Source organism: Chinchilla lanigera, unplaced genomic scaffold (assembly GCF_000276665.1).
Source record: "Chinchilla lanigera isolate Chin_1 unplaced genomic scaffold, ChiLan1.0 scaffold00131, whole genome shotgun sequence".
Lineage (NCBI taxonomy): Eukaryota > Metazoa > Chordata > Mammalia > Rodentia > Chinchillidae > Chinchilla > Chinchilla lanigera.
In genome coordinates, this window is record NW_004955532.1 from 169,342 (window position 1) to 179,713 (window position 10,372).

A 10,372-nucleotide genomic window follows, 5' to 3' on the forward strand; every position below is an offset into this window, starting at 1 on the left:
GGGAAGGTCATGGTGGCCATGGAAGTCTTCTCCATCTTGGCCTCCAGTGCAGGGCTACTAGGCTGCATCTTTGTCCCTAAGTGTTATATTATTTTGTTTAGGTCAGACAGGAATTCTCTACAGGAGTTCAAAGATAAAACAAGTTCATGGACAAAGAAGCATTCTTCAGTTAAAAGAAATGTGTTTTCTTAAACTAAATAGAAGGTGTGAGGCAAATGCAGGCAAATGTGCACCATTTTTCAGTCTGCTATTAGATTGCAGTATGAGATTTAATTGTATGAACCACTGACTCACTTTTTTTTTCTTTTCTTTTCTTTATTCTTTGGAACACATTTCTCCTTAACTGGAAATTTATCCTCCTCTTCTTTATTCACCTTCATTTAGTCAAGAGTGCCGTCTTTGCCAGACCAGCCAATACATTTTTTTCCACTTTGGAATAAGCAAGCAACTAGAAAAAGTGAAGATTTGTATACTAGAAAAAAATACACCTGATAATAGCTCAGAGTTTTTATTTTCTATCATTGCCTCAGTCCATAAGATGATTCTTAATTTAAGTGAAGAAATAATAATAATAATAATATGTGTTTCATGTAATCCATTTCACATGTTCCACCAACTCCATCTCCCTGACTGTCCCCACCCCTAGGATTTGCATTTCAATGTGTTTATGTCATGTATCTTCCTCTTGTAATTGCCTAGCACACTTGTGGACTTGGAGAACCTACCACTGCAAGAAGGATGAGCCAACATACAGACACTGAAATTCTGTGCAGCTTTGTTTCCTCCAAATAATTTCACTCATTGCTGGAGATGGTGGTACACTCTTGTAATCCCAGCACTCAGGAGGCTGAGGCAGCATGATTGCTGCTAGTTTGAGTCCAGTCTGGGCTACAAAGTAAGCAAGGCCAGCCTGTATGCCATAGCAAAACCCGGTCTCACAAAGAGAATAGATGAACAAACAAATAAATAAATAAATAATTGTACTCATTAACCATATATGTAGGTCATGTTCTGGGCATTCCTGTACTCATAGGGTGGTTCTCTGACATCCATAACAGTCATCCATCCCAGAAATTCTCTTGGGGAAGTTAACTCAGAGGCAGTAGCATATCTTACCATCCACAGCTCTCCCGAAATCCTGTCACATCTAATAATGCCAGAGAATGCAATATTCTCGCCTGTATTTGGCATTTTGGAAGTGTCCATGTACTCACTTGGTGGACATAAATTGAGGAGGAATGCCATTCAGTTTCCCATAGGAGAGGCCACTCCAAATTTCCCCTGCAGATGCTTCACCCAGAATCCAACTTGGAGCTATCTAGTCCCTACTCAAGCACCAAGTTGTCTATGAGTTTCTTGGGGTGATGTAAAAGGAACCCTTTCTCTCTTTTTTGTTTTGTTTTTGTTTTTTTTTTTCCAGTACCAGGAATCAAACTCACAACCTCAGGCTTGCCAGGCAGGTGCTGTGCCGCTGAGCTAAATCCCCAGCCCCAAAAGGAACCCTTTCTGAGTTTCAATGGACACTTTTTTAAAAACTAGCTAATAAAAGTCATGTACAGGAATGTTAAGGCCTTTTGTAGCAAGAAATAGTGCGGGAAAGAATACAATGAAAATGTAGACATATCTGGGTTTGTTAGATCATTTCTTGGACCTAGAATTCCTATCCTGGAGTGTCTTGGTTACTTTTCTCTCATTGCTGAGACAAAATACTTGACACCCAAATTGAAGGAAGGAAAGGTTTATTTAGCTCACAGTTTGTAGAAGTTTCAGTCCATACTTGGCTGGCTCTGGGGCAAATGTTCATGGCGGCAAAGGTAGCCAAACAACAACAGCAAAAGGTAGGAATGGTGGCAAGTAGTCTCTTTCCCTCCCTTATATTGTAAACAGGCTACCGCCACCCGGGGAGTGTGCAGCACTTACATAATTTCCATGCCCTCCTCTTGCACAGGCTCAGGATGTATACAAAGTAAGCACCCTGGCTTCCTGCTGAGTCACTTACCCAAACCTCTAGACTCCCAAAGTTGACACAATGTATCAACCATAACATGGAGATACGAAATTAGACCTTGATCTCCTGGTATGAGCATCTGTATATTCCACCCATGCCCCTGGACTGAGGAGAGGTAGGGACGGCAGTTTATACTCTCAAGAAGTTTGATGAGTACCCACCCTTGAAGAAAAAAAATCTTAATTTTTATAGTGCATTTTTTGGTGCCAGTTACAAATTCCCCCATGCTTTAGCCCAGCTTCAATCTTGAGAGCCTTGAGGAGTCACATTATCTGGCTGGCTATTTAATGTTGGATTGGCATGCAGATTCTATTAAAGGTAGCTGGACAATAAGACAAAAAAGAACCAGATGCGTGATCCTGAAAAGGCGTCTTAAAGATTTTGAGCTCAAGTGCAAAAGAGAGCCAAAATCTAGAGATATCTCAGACATAACGTAATGCATAATGACACTGGGAACTCAGGTCCTGATGCAGCAAGGAACCAGCCCTTTGCTTTCTTGTTCCTTGGTTCCCTGTGCCCTTATGAAAAAATTCAATCAAGATGCATAGGCACGCAGAAGTATAGGTGGACTTTATTGTAAAGTAAATAAGAGAGAATTATACCTTCAATCAACAAGGCATTCAGTGTCATGACAGCATCTACCTAGAGTGTGAGTTTAGATGTATCTTTCTGCACACTACAAGAGTTACTTGTGTAGTTCAGGGAATTACACTATTTATGTCTTTCAATATTTAACTAAAAAGTTACACAGAAATTGGAAAATAGATTTTTAGGCTCTTTAGATGGTCAGTGTCTCCTCAAGGGATTAATCATGTAAGAAACTAACACAAGATGATTTTTTAACTTAAACCAGGTCCCAGGCAAAGCCAGGAGGGTCTTTGAAAATATTTCCTTTCCTGATATCATTGGACTGTAAGCTTATTTTGGAGTTAGGTGGCCAGTATCAGAAGGATTGTGCCCAGCATGTAAATGAAAATATCATTGTGCATTGTGGGATCATTTTAGGTCTGAGACTTAACAAATTCTTACAAATGCATTATAGATTAAAGTAGTTTTTCTTTACTCAACTATAATTGGCAAAGTGTACCATTTTGGACACTCCCTTCCCCTCAGACCCACTAATGTCTCAATACCCATCTCAAACATAATATAAAAAATATATTTATTCCTTATCACATAGTTAATAAGGAAGATCTCAAAATTTACTTTTATTTAATAATGTCCAATAACAGAAACTTTTGCATTAACTCATTTTATTATTGTAATAAGCCATTGGTGATGGCTTGTATCCTAATGGACTTCAATTGAGTTGCTTAACAAATTAGAAATTTTAAATGTGAAAACATTCTTCCTCAAGAACTCAGACCTGAAAGAATTATAGAACAAACCAATACTGAAGTCGATGCAGTCGTGACATACTCAGAGACCATCATAGGTATGGAAACAGACAAATCCTAGGCCCTTCCCTGCTCCTCATTGAAAGCATCATATGTGAATATTTTTTTCTGGGACAGTCAGAAATATAAAAGCCAATTTTACTATAAAACATGAATCTTCACTGGAGTCTGTGGATTCCCTACCAGGTAACCAAAAATAACAAGAACAAACTTTTAGGTTGTATTATCTATGACTATGCACCCTGGGTCCAACCTCTTCTCAGCTCTGCACATAGGTTTGTGGATTATTTACAGAGTATCTTTCTAGAGTCCGCTAGGACAAGTTTCAATAGCTCTGAATTTACATGATCTCATACTCTTTCAAAACTAAGGACACCAGGACCCCACCACCATTACAATCTGAGTCTCTGCCCTCCGTGCACCTATGGCAGACAGGAGTTCCTCTTTCAGAAGGCCGGTGAACTGCTGTCACTGGGGTTCACATGAGGGCCCTCCCTGCGCATGCCCTGCACCAAGTGAGCAGGCACTCCAAGAACTGCTGGTACCGTGGTTCGAGTCTGTGCTTTACTTGCACCCCGACCTCCTGGAGGGCACAGACATGGACAGTCTGTGATTGCTGTCGGTGCGGCCCGCATCCGGCTCCTGTACGCATCCTGAACTGACTGGAGACACGGAATCAGGTGGTCCACAAACTGCTGACCCTGCAGTTTGTGTCTGGGTTTTTCCTGTACCCTGAACTGCCTGGGGACACAGGTCCACTGGACCGGGATTGTGCCACCAGCACAACCCAAATTCAGGACGTACATGTTCCCTGAACTGCAAGGGGATGCTGGATTACATGGTCTGCCATCAGCTGACACCAATGCCCATGTCTGAGACCTGGGATAGCTAAATACACTTCAGCAAGTGCCAGAAAACCCTAGACTAAGTAGTGCATCACAGCGGACACTGGGGGCAAACCTGACTATCTGGAAAACTAGGGACACTAGCAGCATTTGCTGTGCAACCACTGAAAAGGGAAACTGAGCTTTCTGCATCCGACATCAAACATCACAAGACAAAGTACTAAAACACAATCCCAGAACTCCACCCCACTCAGAACAAGTCCAGGAGACATCGACATGGGAGAACTTGGTAAACACATACCTGAAATTGCTGAAATATTGCAATGGAAGTAAAGAAACAACTCCATAAGGCCATAGAAGAGATCAGATCAGAAATAAATATAAATATATTCATTATTTATAAATAAATATATTTATTACAAATATCAGGGCTGATATTTTTTAATTCTTTATATGTTCTACATAGAAGCCCTTTGTCTGAGAGACAGTCAGCTAACATTTTTTCCAAATTTGTGGGTTTTCTTTTTACTCTGCTGGTGATTTCTTTAGATGTGCAGAAACTCTTCAGTAGGATGAGATCCCAGTTGTTGATTCTTTGAAGTGTTTCCTGTGCAGTGTGGTTTTTGTTCATGAACTCTCTGCCTACCCCTATGTCTTCAAGGTTTTTACCTACTTTCTCTTCCAATAGATTTAGTTTTTCTGTTTTAATATTGAGCTCTGTGACCCATTTTGACTTGAGTTTGGTGCGTGGTGATGGACTTGGGTCTATTTTCAGTCATTGGCAGGTGGCAAGCCAATTTTGTTAAGCATCCACAGAGCTCAGGCTGCCCCTCTGCCACTCCGCAGTCCACAGGCAGCTGGCGGAGTGCATGCACAGGCCTCACCCACCAACCGAGAAGTCCACAGAGCTTGGGCTGCCCCTTCGTTGCTACCCCATCCGCAAGGAGCCGGCAGAGCACACACGCGGGCCTCACCCATCATCCCAGATGTCCACGGAGCTTTGAGCCACCTCACCAGGGTTTGCAGTCAGCTGGTCAGGCGCACACGGGCCTCTCTAGCCAACCGAGACGTCCACAGAGCTCAGCCTGCCCCTCTGCTGCTCCGCAGTCCTCAGGCAGCCAGTGGAGAGCACCTACTTTTGTTATTTTAATGATGATTTTCCCACAGCTTCAAGTTAACTGAAAAGTAGACACAAAGGTACCTTAAAACTCACATGTTATTGTAAGTTTAAATGTTTATATTCAACCAAGAATATAATATTTACTTTCCTAGCTTTCAAGGATGTTCATTTATCACTACTATCTTAAGCACGTAGTGATATCAGTGTCACATTATTTTTTTTTTACTTTTTGATGAGCCAGTGATTATCTTAAACGTGCATTTCAGCCTCATAAAAATTTTTCCTTACCTCAGTTTGGAGTTACTAAAAAAAATCACTTCTATTTCCAAATATTGCATAAGATGTATCAAAATTAATGAATTAATTTCAGAAGATACAACACTGTGATTTTTTTAATTACAAATGATTGCATCCTGCTTACAACTATTCAGACGAAATTGCTACAAGAATCAAGTCACAAGAAATTATAAAAACTGAAGCAGTATCTGTTTTCTCTAAATAAATCACATTTATTTAAAATACATTTTTTGGCAGTTGGGATAGAACCTAGGACCTCACACATGCTAAAAAAAAAAAAAGTACTCTACCCCTGAGGTTTACCCCAATCTTATTTTTTAATATTGAATTTTTTGATACAATATATTACTGAGTGGCTCAGTCTTGTCAGGAATCTTCTATCTCTGTCTCCCAAGTGCCTAAGACTACAGGCATGTACCACCAATTCATCTTGGCTCAATATGACTGATTGCATAAAAAATTAATTTAACTATTGTTATTCTCCTATTATTTCCTTATGAAATTTTATCTTTTTTCCATAAAATAAAAAGTGTGAATTGTTCACTTGTCACATACACTGTTTATTACATTGCAGTATAACTCTTTGAAGCCTAACTGGTTTTGAAGTTTTATCATAAGTGATGCTGAATTTTATCAAAGGATTTTCCCATCTACTTCATAATAATATATTTATCCTTGATCAATTCTTTTTACATTACATTTATTTATTTACATATGTTGAAACTCTATCCTTGGATTAAAACCAGCTCTATTATGATAATTATTATTTTATTGAAAAAGTAAAACAGAAATTCATAACACAATAATAAAAGAATAACAATAGTTAATACACTACATATTGTCATCTTCAAAATAGTTACTCAGAGTACAAGATATGGGCATAAAAATTTCTCCAATTGATATTAGCACTAACCTTCATTTTCAATGAACTAAAAGAAACAAATAGTATAGCTAACTTGCATTTTTCTCCCTTTTCCTTCCTTCCTTTCCCTTTTCCCCTGTCCTAATTCCTTTTTCTTTCTAAACAATTTATTCCCATTTCACAATATCTACTGTGCATTTTAGACTTTATTTACTCTTTCAATTTCTCACACCAGGGTCCATTATGATAGTTCATGTGCTGTTTAATTTTGTGTAAACAGATTTGATTGAGAATTTTTGTTTCTATGTTCATCAGGAATATTTATCTGTAGTTCTCTTATTTGCTTTTTTCTTTTATAGCAGGGTAATATTGGCTTCATGGAATGAAAATATAGAATAGCTTGATGAATAAATTGGGTGTAAGTTCTATAAAAATCTGATAAAGTTTAGCAGCAAATCAATCCAAGCATAGGCTCCTCTGCTTTCGGATATTTTTTACAACTTCTTCAATTTCATTTTTTTTTATACATTTAAGCTCTTGGTTCAACTTTGAAAGCTCCTATATGTACAAAAATATGTCCATTTCAGCTATACTTTCAGGTTCATTGACTTTACTTTTCAAAACCTTCTCTAAGTTTATTTTAAATTTCACTAGAGTCATCAGAATGTTTCTCTTTTCATGTTTTATTTGTCAATTTTGTTTCTCTTCAAATTAACAACTTTGGTGAATTGAATTATTATTTTAATCTAAGCTTATAACTCTTTTGATATTTATTGTTCTAGTGTATATGGGTTGATTTATTCTTGTTCTAAGGTAGAGACATTATTATGTTATTTTTTTAGAATTGCATAAATGTGTTTTCTCACTTTCTTTTCTTTTTTTTTTTTTTTTGTTTGTTTGTTTGTTTGTTTTTCTCTGGTACTAGGAACCAAACTCACGACCTTGTGCTTGCCAGGCAGGCGCTTTGCAGCTGAGCTAAATCCCCAGCCCCTCTCACTTTCAATTGTTTAAATTTTCTGCTGTATTTCTGTTACTAAGGTGAGGTTGATACAACTCTAATCAGAGAACATACTCTGTATGACTTTAATTCTTTTCAATTTGTTAAGATACGTTTGTTCAGTGAACAAAATATAATCACTTTTGGTGAATGCCACAAAGGACTGATATTATGTGCTGCACTTAATCATTTGTTGTCTTTTTAATTATACATATTTCAGGTGCAAAAGATGGTTTTTTTGACATGTGTATAAATAAAGAAATGAACACTACAATCGAGAAAAGCTGCTTCTCCTTGTAACAGGTAACTAAATATGTCCACGTACATGCACACATGTGCAGAAAGAGTTCCTAAAATTCCTCTTAGAATATTATCTAGTTTTATCATGAGTTGGGTGTGTAAACCTCACCGTGAGAAGGAGCTCTCCTTACAGCTGAAGCCAAAAGCCAACTGTCATTAGTCTAGTCTTCCTTATTTATCCACTTTGCTGTCTCAGAAAACATAAAATCCTAGCTCCTACTGTGAGCTTGTACAATGTGCTACAGTAGAGGAAAGCAATAAACTGATGAAATAAACTATGTCAGGTTGACTTTTCAGTTTAAAGCTAAAGATTTGAGCCCCCTCATATATGTACTCTTTTTCCCAGTGCAAGGGTGAGGTGTCTGGTAACAATGCCTGTCCATGAGGTGGGACCACTGAGCCTGAGCTACAGAAGGAAAAGCCTGAAAGTTGAGTGAACAATGACGGTTGTAGTGATGTACATTGAGTGTTTTTAAAAGACATTTTAACAAGTAGTCCAGAGCACATAACTCGGATAATTACTAGTGCAGCCATTAGGAATCAATAGAGCAACACTAAAGACAGTACACATTTGTCAATGACTGAAAAGGCTTGCATTTGTCACGAAAATGAGGGAGTAGAATAAGAAGTTGCTACTGAGTTCAACAGAGTGAGTCAGTTATCTGGTATGAAAAGCAATAGTGCAGAGTTTGAGAAAACCCACTCTGGATCTATGATTGCTGAATAAGTAAATGAATACATAGATGATGATCATGCATATTTGTCACCATATTGAGCTGCCCTGTGTTGATGCCCTGTATCAGAGAATCAAAGGAGGCTCTGAGAGAATCAAACTTGCATGTGAGGAGTAAGCTGGGAGCTGTATGTGCCCCAGGAAATCTTGAACGGAGGCCACATCCTCAATCTTCTGAGACCCATAGGCTTAAGCAGCCCTTTAAGTGTTCTCAATCTTGGTCCGCAGAAAGTTCAATAAATGTTTTTTGTTGTAAGATATTTTTTTATTTTAGAGAGAGAAAAAGATGAACACAACAATGAAAACAAGTTTTAAAACAGATTAGTAGGAGAGTTATAATAATTGATACATTGCATATTGGTTTTTTTTCTTTTTGTGTGTGTGTGTGTGTGTGTGTGTGTGTGTGTGTGTGTTTTCCAGTACTGGGAATCGAACTCACAACCTTGCACTTGCCAGGCAGGTGCTGTGCCGCTGAGCTAAAGCCCCTGCCCCAGATACATTGCATATTGTTGTCTTCCTAGTAGCTGCTCAGAGTAGAAGGTATAGACATGTATCATGTCTATAAATATTAGCACAAAACTTTCTTTTCAGTGAACTAAGAGGAGCTAGTTATATAACTATCTTAACTATCTTGTGTATATATATTTTTTCCTTCTTTTCTTTCTGCCTTTCCCATTTTCCTATCACAGTTTGTCTTTTCTTTTGAAAAGTTTCTTCCCAATTCACAGCGTCTATTGTACATTTCAGATCTTATTTACTTGTTCATTTTCTCACACTAGTGAGACAATACAGTGTTTACACATATGGGTCTCACTTATTTCACTTATGAGTGTGGTCTCAAGTTGCATCCATTTAACCTATAAAAAGACTCCGTTTTATCCTTCATGGCTGAGTACTATTCCATTATATTTTTTAAAACCACATCTTTTTTATCCATTCTTCAATTGATGGGCATTTGGACTGTTTCCAAGATTTAGCTATTATAAATTATGCTGCTATAAACCTGGGTGCATATATATTGCTGTGATATGATGTTTTTAATTCTCCTGGAAAGATACGCAGAAGGGAAATAGCTGATTTGAATGGGACCTCCAATCCCAGTTTTTTAAGGAATCTCCACATTAAATTCCACAGCAGTTGTACCAGTATACGTTCCCACTAACAGTGGAGAAAGGTTCTTTTTTCTCAGCAGCCCCTCCAGCATTTGTTATTGGTTGATTTCTTGATGATAGCCATTCTTTCTAGGGTGAGATGGAATCTCAGTGTTGTTTTAATTTGCATCTCTCAAATGACCAGTGATGTTGAACATTTTTCATGTATTTATTATCTATTTGTATTTCTTTATCTGAGAAGTCGATATTCATTTCAGGTGCCCATTTTTGGATTGGGTCTTTGAATTTGGGAGGGTCTAATTTTTTTCAATTCTTTGTAGTTCTAGAAATAAGTCCTTTGTCTGTTGGACACTAGCTATTTTTTCCCATTCTGTGTGCTGTTTTCTCACTCTTTGTGATTTCTTTTGTTGTGCAAAAGCTTTTTAATAAGGTGAGATCCTACTTATTGATTCTTTGTAGAGTACCATGTGTGGTCTGGGTTTTGAGATTTCTGCCTATTTTCTCTTCCAGTAAATTTAGTGTTTCTACTTTGATATTTAGATCTTTGGTCCATTTTGACTTTAGTCTAGTACATGGTGAGAGACATGGGTCTAGTTTTAGTCTTTGACATGCAGAAAACCAGTTTTTCCAGCACCATTTATAAAGAGACTATTTTTCTTCCTGTGAACATGTTTGGCTCCTTTGTCAAAGATAAGGTGGGG

The 10,372-nt window shown here is 37.9% G+C and overlaps 1 protein-coding gene across 1 annotated transcript in view; it reads left to right on the forward strand.

Annotated features, from left to right (window-relative positions):
• LOC102003691 (vomeronasal type-2 receptor 116-like) overlaps positions 1 to 10,372 on the forward strand; it is a 62,548-nt gene that overhangs the window by 23,581 nt on the left and 28,595 nt on the right. The window lies entirely within an intron of this gene.